This window comes from Mesoplodon densirostris, chromosome 8 (assembly GCF_025265405.1).
Source record: "Mesoplodon densirostris isolate mMesDen1 chromosome 8, mMesDen1 primary haplotype, whole genome shotgun sequence".
Lineage (NCBI taxonomy): Eukaryota > Metazoa > Chordata > Mammalia > Artiodactyla > Ziphiidae > Mesoplodon > Mesoplodon densirostris.
In genome coordinates, this window is record NC_082668.1 from 6793201 (window position 1) to 6814020 (window position 20820).

At 42.1% G+C, this 20820-nt stretch overlaps 1 pseudogene; it reads left to right on the forward strand.

Moving 5' to 3' along the window:
- Window positions 1–16940: 16940 nt before the first annotated feature.
- Window positions 16941–17402, forward strand: LOC132494839 (ATP synthase subunit a-like; annotated as a pseudogene).
- Window positions 17403–20820: the final 3418 nt, after the last annotated feature.

The following is a 20820-nucleotide window of genomic DNA, read 5'->3' on the forward strand; positions in this document are numbered from 1 at the left end:
GATCCCGAGCTACCCGGCGCTTCGCTGCGGGGCCGAGGAGGCGGCGGCGGCAGCCCCGCTACATCCCCATCGCCGGCCACCAGGTTGCTCCCCGAGGGGTAGGGCTCAGGTCCTGCGGCCCGCCATGCCCGAGCCTCCCGCGGGCTCTTGCGCTGCCCCAGCCCCGCGACGGGCGCCGCCGCCTTGCTCCGCGGCGCTCCGTCCCATCGACCGCCTCGGAGCCGGGGAGCGCGGACCGGAGGGACCTGACCTGTGCCGTACGCCGCGGCGCAGACCCCGCCCAAGTTCAGACTAAAATCTTTTGAACAACAAAGTAAATTAGTAACAAAAGGAAAAGGCCACTTACTGAATGGGAGAAGGTATTTGCAAATAATGTATCTGATAAGGGGTTACTATCCAAAATACGGAAAGAAAACATACAAGTCAACAACAACAACGACAACAAATAACATGATTAAAAATCGGCAAAGGACTCAAATAGACATTTTTCCAGAGAAGACATACAAATGGCCAATAGGCACATGAAAAGATTCTCAACATCATTAATCATCAAGGAAATGCAAATCAAAACCACAATAAGATTATCACTGCACATCTGTCAGAATGGCTATTATCAAAAAGACAAGAAGTAACAAGCGTTGGTGAGGATGTAGAGAAAAGAGAATCCTCTTACATTGTTGGTGCAAACGCAAATTGGGGAAGCCACTATAGAAAACAACAGGAAACGTCCTCAAAAAATTAAAAATAGAAACCCCATACGATCCAGCATTTCTACTTCTGGGCACTTATCCAAAGAATGGAAAGCACCAATTAGAAAATATATATGCATCCATATGTTCACTGCAGCATTACTTACAATAGACAAGAATATTGGCTATTGCATATTACTCAGCCATAAAAAAGAATGGAATCTTGTTTTTGCGACAACATGGATGGACCTGGGGCTATTATGCTTAGTGAAATAAGTCAGATAGAGAAAGATAAATACTGTATGATTTCACTTACATGTGGAAAATAAAAGGCAAAGCAAATGAACAACATGAACAACTATAACAAAACAGAAACAGACTCATAGATACAGAGAACAAACAGGTAGTTGATAGAGTGGAGGGGAGTAGGGGAAGAAGAGAAATGGATGGGAGGGATTAAGATACAAACTTCAGGGCTTCCCTGGTGGCGGAGTGGTTGAGAGTCCGTCTGCCGATGCAGGGGACACTGGTTCGTGCCCCGGTCCTGGAAGATCCCACATGCTGCGGAGCGGCTGGGCCCGTGAGCCATGGCCCCTGAGCCTGTGCGTCCGGAGCCTGTGCTCCACAACGGGAGAGGCCACAACAGTGAGAGGCCCTCATACCGCAAAAAAAAAAAAAAAAAAAAAAAAAAAAAAAAAAAAAAAAAAAGATACAAACTTCAGTTGCAAAATATATGTCACAGGTAAGAAATTAGAGTGTGAGAAATACTGTCAACAGTTATGTAATATCTTTCTACGGTGACTATCATAGCCTGATTTACTGTAGTGATTATTTTGAAGTGTATGGAAGTACTGAATCACTATGTAGTGTGATAGGAGCTAACATAGTGCTATAGGTCAATTATACTTCAAAAACAAACAAGCTTATAGAAATAGAAATTCGATTTGTGGCCACCAGAAGCGTGGAATGGGGGGAGGGGGAATTGGATGAAGGCGGTCAAAGGGTACAAACTCCCAGTTGTAAAAGAAATAAGTGCCAGGGATGTAATGTACAACATGGTAAAGATAATTAGCACTGCTCTATGTTATCTATGAAAGTCGCTGAGAGTAAATTCTAAGAGCTCTCACCCTAAGGAAAAAAAAATTTTCTGTTCCTTTAATTTTGTATCTATATATGATGACAGGTGATCACTAAACCTATTGCAGTAAGCATCTCATGATCTAGGTAAGTCAATCACTATGCTGTCCACCTTAAGCTTATACAGTGCTGCATGTCAATTATATCTCAATAAAACTGGAAGAAACAATGGCAAATGAGTACCTGAAAAATTTTTTATATTGAGTATATGTTTAATGGATCATGTTTTTGATATATTTGATTCAATAAAATATATTATTAAAATTAATTTTAACCCTCATTTTGCTTTTTGTAATATGTCTACTAAAAAGCTTTCAATTATATATGTGGCTTGCATTATATTTCTTTTGGATAATTCTGCACTAGACCATAAAGAAAACCTATTAAGAAAATTTTTAAAGCAATGACCCCAAAAGAAACATTCTCTGATTATAATTCAAAATCATTAGAGAAAAATAAGAGAAAGATGGCTACAAAAAATCTTAACTATATGGGAATTAAGAAACAACCTTGTTTAAAAAAATAGATAGCCACTGACTCAAAGAGGAAATCAATAATGTAAATTTAAGGGAAAAAAATGAGAGCAACTCATACCAAAATCTAAGGATTCAAGAAAATGTTTTATGTATGACCTTCAATTCTTCATTATTAAGAAAACATAAAGGAACTTAATGCTTACCTAAGGAAATTAGAAAAACAGCTATAACATAAATCAAGGGATACAGGGATGATAGCATTAATAAAAACAATAAGCTGCAGTTAATGAAATAGAAAACAAAAATAGTAAAAAGAATAAGCAAATCCAAAAGTTATTTCTTTGAGAAGACCAATAATATAATTCAACCCATCATAAGCTTTAAGAAGGAGAAGGAACAAAAATATTAAAACTTTAGACTTTAATCTTTCATATTTTGAGAAGAATTTCCATAAACATTTAAAGGAGTCATATCTAAGGGTAAACCAAACCAAATAAATAAGAATGACAAAATCTCAAAGTAGGGCTTCCCTGGTGGCTCAGTGGTTGGGAGTCTGCCTGCCAATGCAGGGGACACGGGTTCGGGCCCTGGTCTGGGAAGATCCCACATGCCGTGGAGCAGCTAAGCCCGTGAGCCACAATTACTGAGCCTGCGCGTCTGGAGCCTGTGCTCCGCAACAAGAGAGGCCGCGATGGTGAGAGGCCCGTGCACCGCGATGAAGAGTGGACCCCGCTTGCCACAACTAGAGAAAGCCCTCGCACAGAACTGAAGACCCAACACAGCCATAAATAAATAAAATTAAAAAAAAAATCTCAAAGTAAAAAAAAAAGCTAGTGGAACAAAAAAGATAATGCTGTGCTTACAATGTATAAATCTTGAGAATTTCAGTGTAAATGATCTTGCATGTACCCAATAAATTGGCACAAACATATCTACATGCCTCCAAATGACATGCCTCCAGATGACATACCTTGTCTTGCTTGGCACCTTTTAAATAATGATAATAGATAATATTTGTGTGCTCTCTGTGACAGTATTAAGGTCAGAATGGTTAGGTCACCCACCCAAGGTCATTCACCTATAAAATGGTAGTGAGGATTTGAACCAATGCAGTCTACTCTAGAGAATATATTCACACAGAAAAAGTAAAAAGAAAAGAGTGGCAATTGTTTTTTAAATGCCTCCCTACTTTCCCTTTTTACAAATCTAATAGATATATACATATTTTATAATTGGTCAAATGCATTGCATATAGGAAGAAAAAACAAGTAGAATAGATCCTTTATGGTGTGAGCAAAAAAGAAAAATGAAGTTAGAGTCCTGTGCAATAACATATACTACATTAATAAAAAGAGATACAAAAGTAAGAATACAAAAACTATAAGAGATCTAAAGTCATGGAAGTTAATATAAATTCAGTGACTATTACATAAAAGGGCAAAAGAGATGGCTAACTCAGTGGATTAAGAAACAAATCTGGCCCCCAAGAGTCCTGTTTCAATTAAACCCAAATATTCAGGGTTAACCTAAGAAGATTCTGAAAGGATGGGGAAAGCAGTAGTTCCTGTCATGGAAACTCGGGGTGGGATGGCTTTGGCCGGGGTAGGTTTGGTGATGTGGTCAGCCCCTCCTAACAAACCCTTCCTCTTTGAGACTCATTTCTCAGCATCACTGTCCCCACCTTCACTGAGTTTATAGGCTCAGTTTTACCACCTCTCTAGCCCCTGCCACTATCCTTCGATGCCCTCAGTGTCCCAAGTAGAAGACCTATCTGACATGCCATCAAATTCAGGTACATCCCCACATTTTACTCCAGACACCAACTCCTGGTCAGAAGACTTCTCATCAGCACAGCTCCATCTCTGAAAAGTTGGACTCAATTATTTCTTTGCCTGATCAGAGAGACCCCAACTTCTCTCTCTGGCATTGTCTCACTTCCACTTAATTTTTCGACCCCTCTGAAACTTCTGCTTCCTTTTGGTGTTTAGGTCTCCTGTGACCACACCTCCGTCCCTTCCAAGACAAAACCACTAAGAACTATCAGGTTAACAAATGTAATTTGGGACTTCCCTGGTGGAGCAGTGGTTAAGAATCTGCCTGCCAGTGCAGGGGACATGGGTTCAAGCCCTGGTCTGGGAAGATCCCACATGCCGCGGAGCAACTAAGCCCATGCACCACAACTACTGAGCCTGTGCTCTAGAGCCCGTGAGCCACAACTACTGAGCCCGCATGCCACAACTACTGAAACCCGTGCACCTAGAGCCCGTTCTCCGCAACAAGAGAAGCCACCACAATGAGAAGCCCGCGCACCACAACGAAGTGTAGCCCCCACTTGCCGCAACTAGAGAAAGCCAGTGCACAGCAACGAAGACCCAATGCAGCCAAAAATAAGCAAATTAATTAATTAATTAAACAACAACAACAACAACAAAAAAAAAGCCACACTTGTAAAAAAAAAACAAAAAAAAAGAAGTGTTTAAAAAGATTTTTATAACAAATGTAATTTGCCAGCTCTTTCTTCCTTCTTGAACACCCTCAAGCAAAAACCCCTGATGGATGGATTCACAGCTCAAGTTCTCTGCTCCTACTCAGCTGGAGAAAATTGCACAACTGTTACGAACGTGCCTTTACTAAAGGGCGATCACGGTTGAATCACACCATTGCTTGTCAGTCCTATTATGGACCCTCACGCCTTCCTCTCATTCCTCTCAAAGACCATCGCAAACCTTTACTGCACTACTGGAGGCACTTTAACAATTTATCTCACCAAAGACTGTTAGAAGGAGAATGAGAGGTGGAAATCTTTTTTTTTTTTTTTTTTTTTTTTTTTGCGGTACGCAGGCCTCTCTCACTGTTGTGGCCTCTCCCATTGTGGAGCACAGGCTCCGGACGCGCAGGCTCAGCAGCCATGGCTCACGGGCCCAGTCGCTCCGCGGCATGTGGGATCTTCCCGGACCGGGGCACGAACCCGTGTCCCCTGCATCGGCAGGCGGACTCTCAACCACTGTGCCACCAGGGAAGCCCGGTGGAAATCTTTAAAAAGATCAGTAGATAAATAAGCACCTGCAAGTAAGTTTTTTAAAAAACTGTGCTCCACTTGGAACATTGATTGAATAAAAGCACCAATACAGACCCGAGATAATGGTTTCCTGTTGGCACAGTTGATACCCCCAATGAAGACCATGTTGGGCATGATTGGCCGGGGGTAGTCCATCACAAAGTCTCCTCTGAACAGCCAAATGGATGCAGAGCCAAAAATATCCACCAGCGACACCTCTCTGTGAAGAAGCTCAGAGGCCATACGTGCATAAGGAGTGAAAGAAACTTGGCAAATGTACTTGAGAGTCAAAGGGTAGAGCATGTTCTTGATCCTTTGGAAGAATGTCATGTGGTCTGAATTCATTGTTAGTAACCTAGGAACATATGAAAAAGGGTTTGGGCACGCTGTGCCCTCAATATCTAAGTCACATGGAATGGAACGCAAGAAATACACAGCCGGAATCGACAGGTACTTAGCCAGCACCGCTCCGCACGGGTAAACAGGGTCTGTTAAAACCACATCAAAGGAACTGGCATTCAGGTGCCTGATCAGGTCCTTGTTATACAATAGTTCCTCACAAAACCTTTGAAAGACCAAAGACACATTTTTCAAAGAGGCCATAACTTCCAAAAACAGTGTTAGAAAATGTATTCTTTCAAAAAGCAGATGAATCTTGCCTGTCATGATGTAATCCAATTCATCCTGGGTGTATGGAACGGCATAGGTTTTCATGGTGAAAAAGTCCTCTGCCTTGATGTGTATATTCACCTCAGGAGAAAGGACCACTGCCTGGTGGCCTCTGGCATGGAGCTCCCGCACGGCCTCCCGCATGCTGAGCCAGTGGCTGCCCTCCATGGGGACCACCAGCACCTTCCCAGCCTCGGCCCATTGCCCGACGCACAGGCAGAGCAAGAGGCCAGGGAGCACCTGCCAGGGAAGCTGCAGTCCCAGGGACATCTCTGCAGAAGCCCAAAGCAGCTGACTTTCCGTTCAGGCTGTGCCGCCTGCATTTGTTTTCTTTATCTTATCATCAGGCCACTTAAGCAAAATGGCATGTAACTGGAAGGCAGTGCCCCCTCATTACATTAATCATTACAGAATAAAGTCTATCCCTGTGTTTCATCACCTCTGCCTTCACCCAGGGAAAGACCACTCCCCCTTATCTTGGAAAAACTCATCTGACTCTGCTGCTCCCTCTGGGGAGCATTCTAGTTCACTCTCTTGTTTTTCATCCAATGCCCAAAACAAGGCTGTGCCTGCGCATTCCCTTTGATCACCGCCTATTTCTCTGTTAACCATGTTCTATGGGGCTGTGACTGAGCTCTGTGGGGTCACCTATGCCCTAGTCCCAGCCAGAACCTCTCTGCTGGATGTGACCTTATTTGATAACTCTTTCAACTCTTTCCCCCAATCATGGGTGAACACAGAGCACATCCAGGAAAATACATAACATTGCCAAGACAGCTTTCTCTCAGCGGGGAGGGGATGCCGGCTGTCCGTTTTGTTCCCGTTCCACATGGGGACACCTCTTGCAACGTTCAGGGCAGAGTCTATTGAAGTGGCTGTCAGCTATGGAAATATCTGGAGGAATTCCGGAGGAAGGACAGCAGAAGGGTTGGTTGAGAATTCTGTATCTACCTCACGGAATAGGGGTTGCCGTTATCTAAGGCGTCAATGGACAAGGCAACCCTTAGCAATGACAGAGTGGAGTCAGAGAGTGCCGTCCCCTGGCCTCGGAGCAGGCTCCCTGAATTCCTCTTCTGATGCTGGAGACTCCAGTCTTCTGCTACTCTGTTTAGGGACTGGGGTGTACATTAATCTGGGCCTTTGTTACATCTTATAGTTTATGTTCAGATTCTGCTCCAAGGTCATTTACAGTCCTAAGTCCTGATAAGGACAGATTCCTCCAGAACAGAGGGGCTCCCTAATTTGTGGGACCTTCTGAGGTGGGGCCCATGAGTCCGGCCCTGCTACAGAGACTGATGTCCACACGTGCTCAGCAAGACTGACATCTCCGTGTCCCGTCTGCCCTGGGGATGGTGCGGGAGGGCTCCTTGGGCTGCCCAGCTCTCTCTCTCTCACTGAGCACGCTCTTCTGCATCCATGGCTTCTGCCATAGCGACATCCTGTCGCAGGCTGCAGGACCAGCCAGGCTGAGGCTTCCCTTTCGGAGAAAGTTACCCCCATTAGGGATCCGCCACTGAGCAACGCGTGCACACCAAGACGCCTCCTGTGTCATACCAGCTGCCACTGTGCAGGGAGCGTTTGCTTCAACCGTCCTTGGAGGCTGTGAGTCCAGGGTCCTGCTTCTCTTATTTCCCCTCCAACAGCAACATCTATGCTCTCTTTTTCTGGCTCCTCTTTCTCTCCCAGCCACATCACTAACTGCATGTTTTCCCCAAGGCTCAATTTCTGTCCTCGACTCCCAGGTTAGATCCTATCGTTTCTGTCCCCCATTCATTTCCACAAACAGCCATGCAGAATTTCTTGAGAGTGTAGGATCAAGGCTGCTCATGTGCTACTTTCAGGGTATAAGGATATGCTAGGGAAGGGAGCAGGGCCGCCGGGAGGGTGGGACTTCAAGTTTGGTTTTGCTGCTGCAGCTGCTGTCAGTGTTGTTGGCAAGAGAAGCTGCTGTTTGGGTTTCCAGCCACCAGTGAATCTAGCGACACCCTATCTGGTGGCAGAAGCAGCAAGTTAGGAGAGTTGTACCCCCTTCATTCTGCTAAGAACTCAGTAGCCCCTGTTACTGGTCCGGCTCTAACTGCAATGGACACTTGTCAGTGAGTATCCAGGGCGACATTCTGGCTTTCCTCACTGTGATCAGCTGCCGTGTGTTTGCCATTCAACCTAATACAGATGCTATAAGCCAAGGAAGGATACACAGTGCACTTCGGGGATTGGAAAGGGTGGTGGTGTTTTCTCTGCTCCAGTTAGAGGTATCAATCTAGACTAGAATAAAATAAATGAAGAGGCATACAACATCCCGCGTGGGAAGATTTAACATTGCAACACTCTTGATTTTGCCCCCAATTAAGCTATAGATGTAATGGCAGGCCAAGCAAAATCTCCCTGGGATTTGTAATATGACCAAAAATATATATTTTTTTCAATTCACCTAGAAGCATTTCTATCAGTCCAATGCTCCCACACATAATGATTATAATCCCTTGGGAAATTTTTTTTTTTTTTTGCCCCTGCCACACGGCTCGTGGTATTGACTGGGGATCAAACCCTGCCCCAGCAGTGGGAGCTCCAGGTCCTAACCATTGGACAACCAGGGAATTCCCGGGAAATATTTCTTTTTGAAAGGCTATCTGAAGGCACTGGAGAGCAAGCCAAAGCAGTGGAGGTTGAAAGGGAGGAAGGAGACAGAAGATGGCATAGGAGCCCCAGGGTGGCCAAGAGCCAAAGGAGAGTTTCCCCGCTCATCAGAGCGCCCACCTCTCCTACTCTGCCCTCGCCCGATGCACCAGCTCCTACCTCTCAACAGGGAGAATATCCACAACCCATCTGTGCCCATGTGGCCAGAAAGTAGCCAGCACCTCAGTCAGCCCATCACCCCCAGGGAGCCGGCATCACCCTGGGGCAGTGGACTTGACAAGCCCCTAATGTCTCCACCAAGCTGTGGTGTGTTTCCTTGGCAACCCTGCATCATCCTTGGAAGCTGTGCGTCCATGGTCCCGGTTCTCTTATTTCCCCTCCAACAGCAACATCTATGCTCTTTTTTTCTGTCCCAGCCACATAACTGCAGGTTTTCTCCAAGGCTCAGTTTCTGACCTCTACTCTCAGCTTACATCTTATCATATCTGTCAAGCAGATTACCGGGCACTGGTCACCGATCCCAGAGCAGGACACCAACTACCTGGAGAATAGCAAAGATCATCACTATGCCAGCCACCAGGAATAGAAGTACAAACACCTCTGCCCACTGCATGTCGGTATCTGAGTCGCCAAGAAGAACACAGGGCAGTCACGCACTGGATGGGACAACACTTTAGTTATGTAGAGAAGACACAGAGCAAGATCAGCTCCAACAGTGGGCATCAGTCTTCCATGGCCAGTCCGTCTCCCCTGATGCCTGATGCAAGGCAATTTGCCTACATGCATCCCCCCTGTGCCGCGGTGGAAAGACCCCATCCCCTCTCCGAGGAGGACAGATATAACAGTAGGGTTGGCCAAGTGCCATAAGATGCACGCACTTCAAACAAAGACAAAAGAGAAGTCATTGAAACTGAAACAGGGAAAGATACTCCCACACAAGGTGATAAGCCCAGCATAGGCTCTTGGTGAGGAAGAGTTCTAAGCCAAGGCCCATTCTTATGCCACCAAGTGAGGGCCAAAACACTGCATGCATGAGACTGCCTTTCCCAACACAAATTTTTATGGCTTTATGCAAGAGGGCAAGTCATATTTGGTGCTTTGATGGGCCCCACCTGCACAGAGGCATGGACATGGCAGGAAGCATTCCTAACAGTAAGAGAACTGTATACCTTGGGAAACTCATGAAGCATACAAGCGCAGGAAGCAGGAGGCTGAAAACGGAGAGGGCTGTATTCACGTCTAGGGCTGCTGTAACAAAGTGCCCCAAACTGGGTGACTTAGAACAACAGAAATTTATTGTCTCACATTCTGAGGGCACAGCCCAAACCAAGGTGTCAGCAAGGCTATGCTCCCTCTGAAGGAGAATCTTTCCTTGCCTCTTCCAGCTTCTGGTGTTTGCCTGCAACCTTGGTCTTCCTTGGCTTATAGGTGCATCACTCTTCCCATCGTCCCCCTGGGTCTTTACATTATCTTCTTTCTGTGCATGTCTGTCTCTGTGGCTAAATCTCTTTTCATAAGGACACTGGTCATATTGGATTAGGGTCAACCCAAATGACCTCATTTAACTTGACTACCTCTGTAAACACACTGTGTCCAAATAAGCTCATATTCTGAGGTGCTAAGGGTTAGGATTACAACATATCTTTTTCGAGGGGGCCACAATTCAACCTATAACTAGGGACCACAAGCTGGGGGCTTGAGCTTCATCCCGAAGTCTCGGGCAACAACTAAAGTTGTTGTGGCCTGGCCAAGTTTGTGTTTTTTAAAAGTCCCTTTTGCAAAAAAAAGTAGGGAATAGTTCAGAGGGGTCACCCTGGACCCCAGGTGTCATATTCAGAGGCTGTTTGTGTGAGGTGAGGGCCTGAATCAAAGTTGCAGGAGCACTGGAGACAGAAGAGATGTGAGAGGCAGTACAGGAAGCATCTGCTAGGGGGCGCTCACAGAGGACAGCGCATGAAGGATGGGTCCAGAGAAGGCAGGGACAGGGCTGCAGAGGGCATCCCGCACTGCCCAGGGGAGGATGGTCTGGATCTGGAAGTTGTGCGTAGACTGGACACTAGAAAGGGGTTCTTAGCTATGCGTGAAATATTTCAGCCCCTGAACTATTCCCCCAAACCAATTAAAATATCTGTGAGTATTGGGGTGAGGGCAGGAACACACCTGCAGAGGAGTGAGACTGTTCTTGTCCCATTAAAGGGCTCTCTCCCATTCTACATTAATGCAGTGGCATTTTACTTAGACGTTGGTGTCATCTGATCTCTACTTGCACTTCTTGTACTTGGAGCCCCTGGGGAGAGCTGGACCCCTGGGAGGATGGTGGTACCTTCACAGAGATGCGGGCCCTGGGGAGAAGCAGGGCTGTGGGGAGGGAAGAGCCTGTGTTCCTCGTGCCTGTGAGGATATGTCCAAGCTAGTTGGCTTCACGGATCTGGAGCAGCGGAGGGGCCTGGATTGCACGGATGGACTCGGAACCATCAGGATATGGTGGTGATTGAAGCCAGGGGTGTGGGTGAGGTCACCCCAAAAAAGGCCAGAAATAGAAAGCGACATCTCTCGAGCTTGACCCCTGAGAGATGGTATTCCCCACTGCCACTCTCATAAAGCTAAACAGAAAAACTAAAACTATTTAAACTTTTTGAAGAAGACATAGGACCAAATCTTCATACCTTAGGGTAGGCAAAGATTTCTTAGGACACAAAAAGTACAAACTATTAAAAAATTGACTCGTCGGACTTTATCAAAATTTAAAACTTTTGCTCTTTGAAAGACATTATTTTAAAAATATAATATAAACCACACACCAGGAGAAAACATCAGCAAAACATGTATCTGACAAAGGACTTGTATCCTGAACATATAAAGAACTCTTACAGCTCAAAAAGAAGAAGACAACTACCCCAATAAAAATAAGCAGAAGATTTGAAGGGACACTTTTCTTTTTAAAGATATGCATGTGATCAGTAAGCACATGAAAAGACATTCATCTGCAGCAGTCATAAAGAAATGCAAATTAGGGAGTCCCTGGTGGCCTAGTGGTTAGGATTCGGCGCTTTCACTGCTGTGGCCAAGGTTCAATCCCTGGTCCGGGACCTGAGGTACCGCAAGCTGTGCAGTGTGACCAAAAAAGAAGGAAGGAAAGAAAGAAAGAAATGAAAATTAAAGCCACAGTGAAATTCTATTATGCATCCACAAGAGTGGTTAAGATATAAAAAACTGATAATAGCAAGTGTCAGCAAGAATGTAGGGGCAGGAATGTAAAATAGTACAATTACTTTAAAAAGCAGTTTGGCTGTTTCTTATAAAGTTTACATACACCTACCATATGACCCAGCAATCCTGCTTCTAAGTATCTACCCAAGAAATACAAAACGATTCACTCACATAAACACAAGTACTCAAATATTCATAGCAGCTTTTTTCCATTCATATTTGTATAATTCCATTCAGATGAAACTCTAGAAAAGATTATTCTAATCTCGGTGACAGATACCGGATCAGTGGTTGCCTAAAGTCTAGGGAAGGTGTTGGTTGACTGGGATAGAACACAAAGCCAGTTACTGGAGTGATGGAAGTGTCCCATATCCTGACTGTGGTGACAGTTACATGGGTATATAAAATTATAACTCAGAAATGTACAGTTAAAATGGTGCATTTTGTTATATGTAAGTAATACCTCAATAGCATTAATTATTTTAAAAATAGGATAAATTGAAAAGATACAATGCAATGGCAAAAGAATAAAACTTTCCAGAGCTGATAAAGACCAAAATCTGCCATGGAAAGACATATATATTCTAAGAAACATTAATAGAAAAATACCGGACTTCCCTGGAGGTCCAGTGGTTAAGACTGCGCTTCCACTGCAGGGGGCTTGGGTTTGACCCCTGGTCAGGGAAATAAGATCCCACATGCCACGTGGTGCAGCCAAAAAATAATAAAAATTTAAAAAGGAGATGGCTGCCCTTAAAAAAAAAAAAAGAGAGAGAGAGAAAGAAAAATACCCATAGTTAATAGTATTTCTTTCACTTGCTGGGGAATTTGTTAAATTTCAAGTTTAAATTTAAAAGTATCTATGAGTAACACAATAGGGAAAAAAAATACCTAAAAGAGAACAAAGATCAAAGACTTCAAATACAAAATGCTTATAAGCCCCAAAATGATTGCCTTAAAAGTTGACAGATCATCCTTTCCTGGGGACATTCCTATTTAGTACCCACCCACATTTTCTTAAAATAAACTCAGATTAGGACACAGAGAAATCTATATGATAATAGATTTATAAGATAAACTAGCAATGAAAAACCTGACATCTAAATTGAAAACATCTTTAATTTGTCCAGTGTGGAAAGTCATTAGGAAGTGACTCATCCCAGCGACCTCCCCTGGACTTCAGGTGAGGTTCCGCGTGAGCTGCTCTGGGATAGAACATGTGACCTAGACCTCAACCGATTAGCACATATCATCCCTTCGGCCACAGTGATTAGAGCAGAGATGGACATTTCACTTAATGAGACCCAGTGAGGCAGAAGAACTTTACTAGGAATGCTGGGAAAAGGACTCTGGCTAGAGCCCCAGGTGCTTGGGTATCATGACACCCAGAAGGATATCATCAGAAGCAGATACAAGAATTAAAGGTGAAAAATGGGTCCTGGTGTCCTGGTTTCATCCCTGGAGCAAGCCACACCTAATCAGTATACCCTGAGATTTTCCCAGTATTTGAGCCAATAAAATTGCAAGCAATGAAAAGCCTTCCAACAAATTCACTGAGTCAAGAATATGGTGGGGTTAACCGAAGAGCTAATATAATCAGAGGTTGCATCAGTTATATTCATTGAGGGAGGTCAGCTCCAGCTCTCTTCTTCACTGGTAAAACAACTTAATTTTTTTTTTAAGATAAACAGTTAATGAGAGAAATGCAAATTAAGATAACCTTGAGTTTTTTCACCTATTGGATTGGCAAAAACCTGAAGTCTGAAGATAAGTGTGAGCAAGAATTTGAAGAAAAGGGTAAATGCTCTGTAGGTGTGTTCCTGTCCTCACCCCAATACTCACAGATATTTTAATTGGTTTGGGGGAATAGTTCAGGGGCTGAAATATTTCACCCATAGCTAAGAACCCCTTTCTAGTGCCCAGTCTATGCACAACTTCCAGATCCAGACAATCCTCCCCTGGGCAAATTTCACTGCATATAACTTCCACAAAGGTCACAGGCAAGGTGCTTCCCAGGAGTTTCCAGTCTGCACAGGTAGGCAGATAGGGGAAAGGTTAGGCCCTTGGCCTCCAAAAGCTCTATGTCTGGACTCATTGTACATGAATGTTCATAGCAGCATTAGTCATAATAGCTAAAATAGTGAAAACAGCCCAAATGTCCATCAACTGATGAACAGATGAATAGATATGCATACCCATACAAAGGAATATTATTCAGCCATAAAAAGGAGTGAAATACCAATACATTCTACAAAACGAATGAACCCTGAAAAGTAAATGAAAGAAGCCAGTCACAAAGAACCATGTATTGTACGATTCCATTCTTTTGAAATACAGTAAGTTCCCTACATATGAACCTTCAAGTTGCGAACTTTCAAAGATGAGAAGGTGCGTTTGCATGTCCAATCACATAAGTTAGTTCGTGTGTCTGGTGTACATTGTCACATGCATGTATCCTCTACAAGTGGTTGTGCTTTTGTGTACTTTACTGTACGGTACTGTATAACGTACAGTATCTTTATTTCAAACCCAGGATGTGAGTGAGTGAAATGGCATCTTGCCCTCCGTCTCCTATTGCTGTCGATCCTTCAGCTCTACCATCTCCCACCTCCTCTCCCTCCTCCAGTCAGTAACTCTTCTTGCCTGTTCACTCGATGCCCACCCCTGGATGCCAGCTGCTATACTGTACTACTGTAATTTCAAGGTACTATATAAGATTAAAATTTTTTTCTTTATTTTTTGTGCTTGTTTTTTATGTATTATTTGTGTGGAAAGTATTATAAACCTATTACAGTACAGTATTATATAGCCGATTGTGTTAGTTGGGTACCTAGGCTAACTATGCTGGACTTATGAACAATTTGGACATATGAATGCACTCTCAGAAAGGAGCTCGTTTGAATGTAGGGGACTTACTGTATCCGGAACAGGCAAATCCACAGAGACAAAAAGTAGATTAGTGGTTGCCAGGGGCTGGAGAAGAGGGGGAGTGACTGCCAAGGGACATGGGGTGTCCTTTTGGAGTGAGGATGTGACCTAGAATTAGACAACGATGATGATTATTCCTACCTTCGAATATACTAAAGACCATTGATTGTATATTTTAAAAGGGTGAATTATGTTGTAATTTTTTTAAAAAAAGAATGTCTGCATTGGAATCCTGTCTTCCCCACTTACCAGAGCTGTGACCATGGGCAACTCGCTCAACCTCTCTGTGCCTCAGTTTCATTATCTGCAAAATGGGGCTAATAACAATGTCAACCCATGTTGGCTTTTGTTATATTTAATTTCTAAACTCTCCCTAAGGGGACTCTATCCATCTGAGGGTTAAATAATTCATAGGAGGCTCCCAACAAGCGGAGAATATTGACATCTGATCATGTTGTTTTGAAAAGAGCCTGATCTCATCGTTACTGTTAATATTGTGAGGGTTGGAAATAATCATACTGGGAAATACCTAGCACCACGCAGTTATGGCAGTTACAGCTGTCACTGATTCTTTGCCACACACCTGGCATTCTACATGCATTATCATTTCTGATCTGGAAAAGAGCTGTGTGTGGCGCTACTATTTTATCCCTATTTAAACTATTTAGAAACAGTGGTTCTTACCCAAGGTGATGTCGCTGCTAAGTGTCAGAGCTGGGGTATTTACTGGCATGAAAAATCTAAAACATTTACTTTCTGGCCCTTTACATAAAGTTTGCCTGATATAACATCTTGAATTTACATGAACAAAATAATATGTTCTCTGCTCCAAAAACACTTAAATTCACTTTTAGCACATGTATGATGGTAAGTGCTTAATTATTTTTATTCCAAAAAAATTTCCTCTTAAGAATGGGGTGCTTTATACAAGTCTGTACATTCTACAGCCCAACCAATATTTTGATTCTCGTTTTCTTGCATTCAGTCATGCTAAATAAATCCAAACATTATCATCTGTGTGTGTGTGTGTGTGTGTGTGTGTGTACCCAGTCTGGGTGAAACTTCCTCAGCTGTGTGAGGATCCAGGGGTCCCCAGTGGGCAAGGCAAGGTGAACAGAGGCCCTTATAAAATGCTGTCCTAGCCAGACTTGATTCATGCTCTAAGTAGTAGGAGTTACATAAGCAGAGTGTCCATAACATATATTCACTGAGTACATAATCCATCTGTAACCTCTCCTTAGTTCGAAGGGAAAAGTAAGACCCCCAATATGTGAGAGAATATGACTATATTATAAAATGTACTGAGCCTTATAAGCAGCCAGATCAATAGATAAAAATAAATAGGACTTCCCTAATAAAATAATAGGCTGAGATAAGCATTTCATCTGGATTTAGAGACTCTGCATTTGCCAGGAATATTACTCCTGTATTTGAAAATACCTTTTCAATTGCAAGTGATTGAACTCCAATTCAAACTGTCTGGACCAACTATTCAACATTATTCATAAACTATTGAATAATTGTTGTTGAACTAATGACTCAATGATGTTTTGAAGGTATATTTTTCAGTGAAACAAAATAAGAGGTATGAATATGAGAGGTTATTATTATTTTTTTTTTTTTTCGGTATGCGGGCCTCTCACTGTTGTGGCCTCTCCCGTTGCGGAGCACAGGCTCCGGATGCGCAGGCTCAGCGGCCATGGCTCAGGGGCCCAGCCGCTCCGCGGCATGTGGGATCTTCCCAGACCGGGGCACAAATCCGTGTCCCCTGCATCGGCAGGCGGACTCTCAACCACTGCGCCACCAGGGAAGCCCTGAGAGGTTATTATTTGCAGACAATATTGTATACCTAAAAAAAACTTACAAACTACTAAGAGTAATTAGTAGTATGGCTAGATCAAGATAGATGTGCAAATGCAAAGCTATACTTTAATTTCCACTTCAAAATAGAAATGAAAATATACTCTGTTCACAATAGCTTCTAAAGTAATAAAATGCCTAGGAATAAATTTTAATAAGAGAAAATAAAAGACATACAAAGAAAAATGCAAATTTTCATTGGTAGACTTAAAACAAGAATCTCTGAATAAGTAAAGAGAAGTACTATATTCTGAATAGGAAAAGCATAGCAAAAAGATGTCTCTCATTCTATTTATTGGGTCAACCAGCCTTCTGGGACTACTACCCTACCCGTTTACACCCACCGTGCAGCTCTTAATAAATGTGGAACAGCCATTCCCCTATGAGCCGGCACCGTGATTACAGGTTTCTGTAACAAAACAAAAGCATTTTGGGCCCACTTCTTAGCACAAGGCACACTCACCCCCCTCACCCCTATGCTAGTGATTATCGAACTATCAGCCTGTTTATCCAGCTGGTACACTAGCTGTGTGATTAACGGCCAATATTACAGCAGGTCATGTATTAATACATCTAATCAGAGGAACAATCTTAGCGCTAAAAAGCATCAACACCATCACGGCTCTCATTACATTCATTGCTCTCACCCTACTCACTATCCTCGAATTTGCCATTGCTATAATTCCAGCCTATGTATTTACCCTCTTAGTATGCTTAGATCTGTATGACAACACATAATGACCCACCAGACCCACGCGTACCACATAGTAAACCCCAGTCCTTGACCCCTTACAGGGGCCCTTTTCATAACGTCGGGTCTAATCATGTGATTTCACTTAACTCAATAATTCTACTAATATTAGGCCGACTAACCAACACTCTCACAGTATATCAGTGATGACGAGATGTTATTCGAGAAAGCACCTTCCAAGGCCATCACACGCCAATCGTCCAAAAGGGACTTTGATACGGAATAATCTTATTTATCGTCTCAGAAGTCCTCTTCTTTTGAGCCTTCTATCACTCAAGCCTCGCCCCTACCCCTAAATTAGGCAGATGCTGGGCGCCAATAGGCATTCGCCCTCCAAACCCCCTAGAGGTGCCACTTCTCAACACTTGCATGCTATTAGCCTCTGGGTATCTATCACCTGGGCCCACCACAGCCTTATGGAAGGAAATCGCAAGCACATACTCCAAGCCCTCTTTATTACAATTGCCCTTGGCGTCGATTTCACACCCCTCCAAGCCTCAGAGTATTACAAAGCCCCATTTACGATCTCAGATGGGGTATATGGGTCAACTTTCTTCATAGCCACAGGATTCCACAGACTGCACATAATCATTGGGTCCACCTTCCTTATTGTTTGTTTCCTGCACCGATTAAAATTTCACTTCCCATCCAACCACCACTTCGGCTTTGAAGCCACTGCTTGATACTGACATTTTGTAGATGTTTTATGACTATTCCTTTTCCTATCTATCTATTGATGAGGCTCATCATTCTTATAGTATTAATTGGTGCAACTGACTTGTAATCAGTTAGTTTTGGTACCCCCCTGAAAAAGGATAATAAACTTAATACTGACCTTATTAACACATACTGCACTGGCCTCATTGCTTGTACTCATCGCCTTCTGACTCTCCCAGCTAAACACTTACACAGAGAAAACAAGCCCTTATGAATGCACATTGGACCCTATAGGATCGGCCCGCCTGCCTTTTTCCATAAAATTTTCCCTAGTAGCAATCACATTCCTCCTTTTCCACCTAGAAATTGCCCTCCTACTGCCCCTCCTCTGAGCAACTCTAACAAGTAATCTAAAAACAATACTCACCATGGTTTTACTTTTAACCTCATTATTGGCAATTAGCCTGGCCTACGAGTGAACTCAAAAAGGACTGGAGTGGACTGAACTAAACTGTATTTAGTTTAAAACAAAACAAATTATTTTGACTCATTAGATTATGACTAAACTCCTAATTACCAAGTGTCTTTAGTGTATATAAATATTATTATAGCTTTCACTATATCCCTTATAGGATTACTAATATATCTATCTCACCTAATATCCTCACTACTATGTCTAGAAGGCATAATATTATCACTATTCATCCTGGCGACCCTAACAATCCTAAATTCACACCTCACCTCAGCCAGCATAATACCCATCATCCTGCTGGTGTTCGCAGCCTGCGAAGCGCACGCAGATTAGCCTTATTATCCCCACAATTATACTAACACCCCTAACTTGACTATCAAAAAGCAACACAATCTGAATTAACTCCACAACCCATAGTCTGCTAATTAGTCTCACAAGCTTACTTCTTCTTAATCAATTCAATGACAATAGCCTTAATTTCTCATTAATATTCTTTTCGGATTCCCTATCCGCACCATCATTGATCCTAACAATGGGGCTCCTTTCCCTAATACTAATAGCCAGTCAATCTCACCTTTCTCAAATGAGTAAAAATATTTTACATAATATTAACAGAACCCTAATGGTTTATTTTTATATTTTGGACTAGATAAAACAATTTTCACTTTTGTGAAGGAGAATAAATTATAAGAATCACTAAGAAAACTCGGAACAAAAAGAATGAGTATGGGGCATGCCCTACCAGATATTAAAACTTACTACAAAGCTACTATAATCAAAATATGGTCCTGGCACATGAATAGATAAATAAATCAGTGGAGCAAGACTGGAAGTACAAAAGCAGATGCAAATAAATATGGGAATTTAAGATATGATAATGATGCATTTCAATTCAATGAATGAAGGAGGATTTTTTATTAAATGATGTTGGGATAATGGACTATCCATTCAGGAAAAATAATGAAGTTAGATCCTTATACCATGCAAAATTCTTATTGTAAGAAATAAAACTATTAACATTAGTGGAATTAAAACATTAAGACATAATATGGAAAAAAATGCTTATATATGTCAGACTTGGAAAGATCTAAACAAGCTGAAATCCAGAAGCCATTAAAGGAAAAGTCAACCAGTTTGACCACCCAAAAATGAAAGTCCCGTATAAGGAAAGATGAAAGACAGCCAAGGAAAAAAATATTTACAGCACATATAAAAACCTAAGTATTAATATTCCTAATACTCAAGAGACATAATAATTAGCTATAAAAAAGAAAGTTCTATAAATATGATTAGAGAATGTGAATACATAACTCACAAAAGAGGAAATACAAATGGCCAGTATATCTAAGAAAATAGGAAACAAAAATTGATGCAGCTATGTAGAATTATTTTGCTAAAAATTTTAAACTTTGACAACTTCTGGAGGTGGAGGGGGTATAGAAAAACAGACCTCTTGTATACTTTTGACCAAAGTGTCAGGTTGTTCAATATTTTGAAAGCAATTTGTTGAATTCATTAAAATATAGTATGTACATACTATTTGACCCAGCAACACTACTCCTATGGACTCTAGCTTACAGAGATAAGAGCAAAGAAACATAGAAATATATGAAGGTAAAGAAATTAAGAATGTGAATACAGTCTTGCTTATAAAAGAAAAAATGGGAAAAGCTATCAATATCTATCAATATTGGTTAGTTGAATAAACTATGGTACATCCAAAGTAAAGAATTTTATGCAACCATTAAAAAGAATGTGACAGATTTGTATGTACTGACTGTAGATGTCCACAATTTATTGGCAAGTGAAAAAAAAGCAAGGTAAAGGACAATATGTCTGGTCTGATACTAGATTGTATTTTAATAAGTGAGTGTGAGAATTTACATTAGACATATGCACTTATATTAAATAATATTAAATAATTTCAGAAAAATTGGAAAAGATACATACAAAACGGCTAAAAGCATTTTCCTATAGGGGGTGGCATTGGATTAACAAAAGAGAAGTTTCATTTCTTACTGTATTTTTCAGTATTTTTCCTAAAACAGGATTTAAAAATGCAGCCTGGAAATTATATACAATTACATCAATTGTCATCAATTGTATACACATACATATCAAAGAAGACAGCTTTGTAAAATTTGATGATGCACAATTAAATGAACTGGCACAAAATAGTTTGTTCAACCGGAGAGAAATTACAAATGCAAAGGATATAAAGGACAAATCACAGTTTAGTAAGGAATCTTTTTTTTTTTTAATGTCCAAAGCCTGAT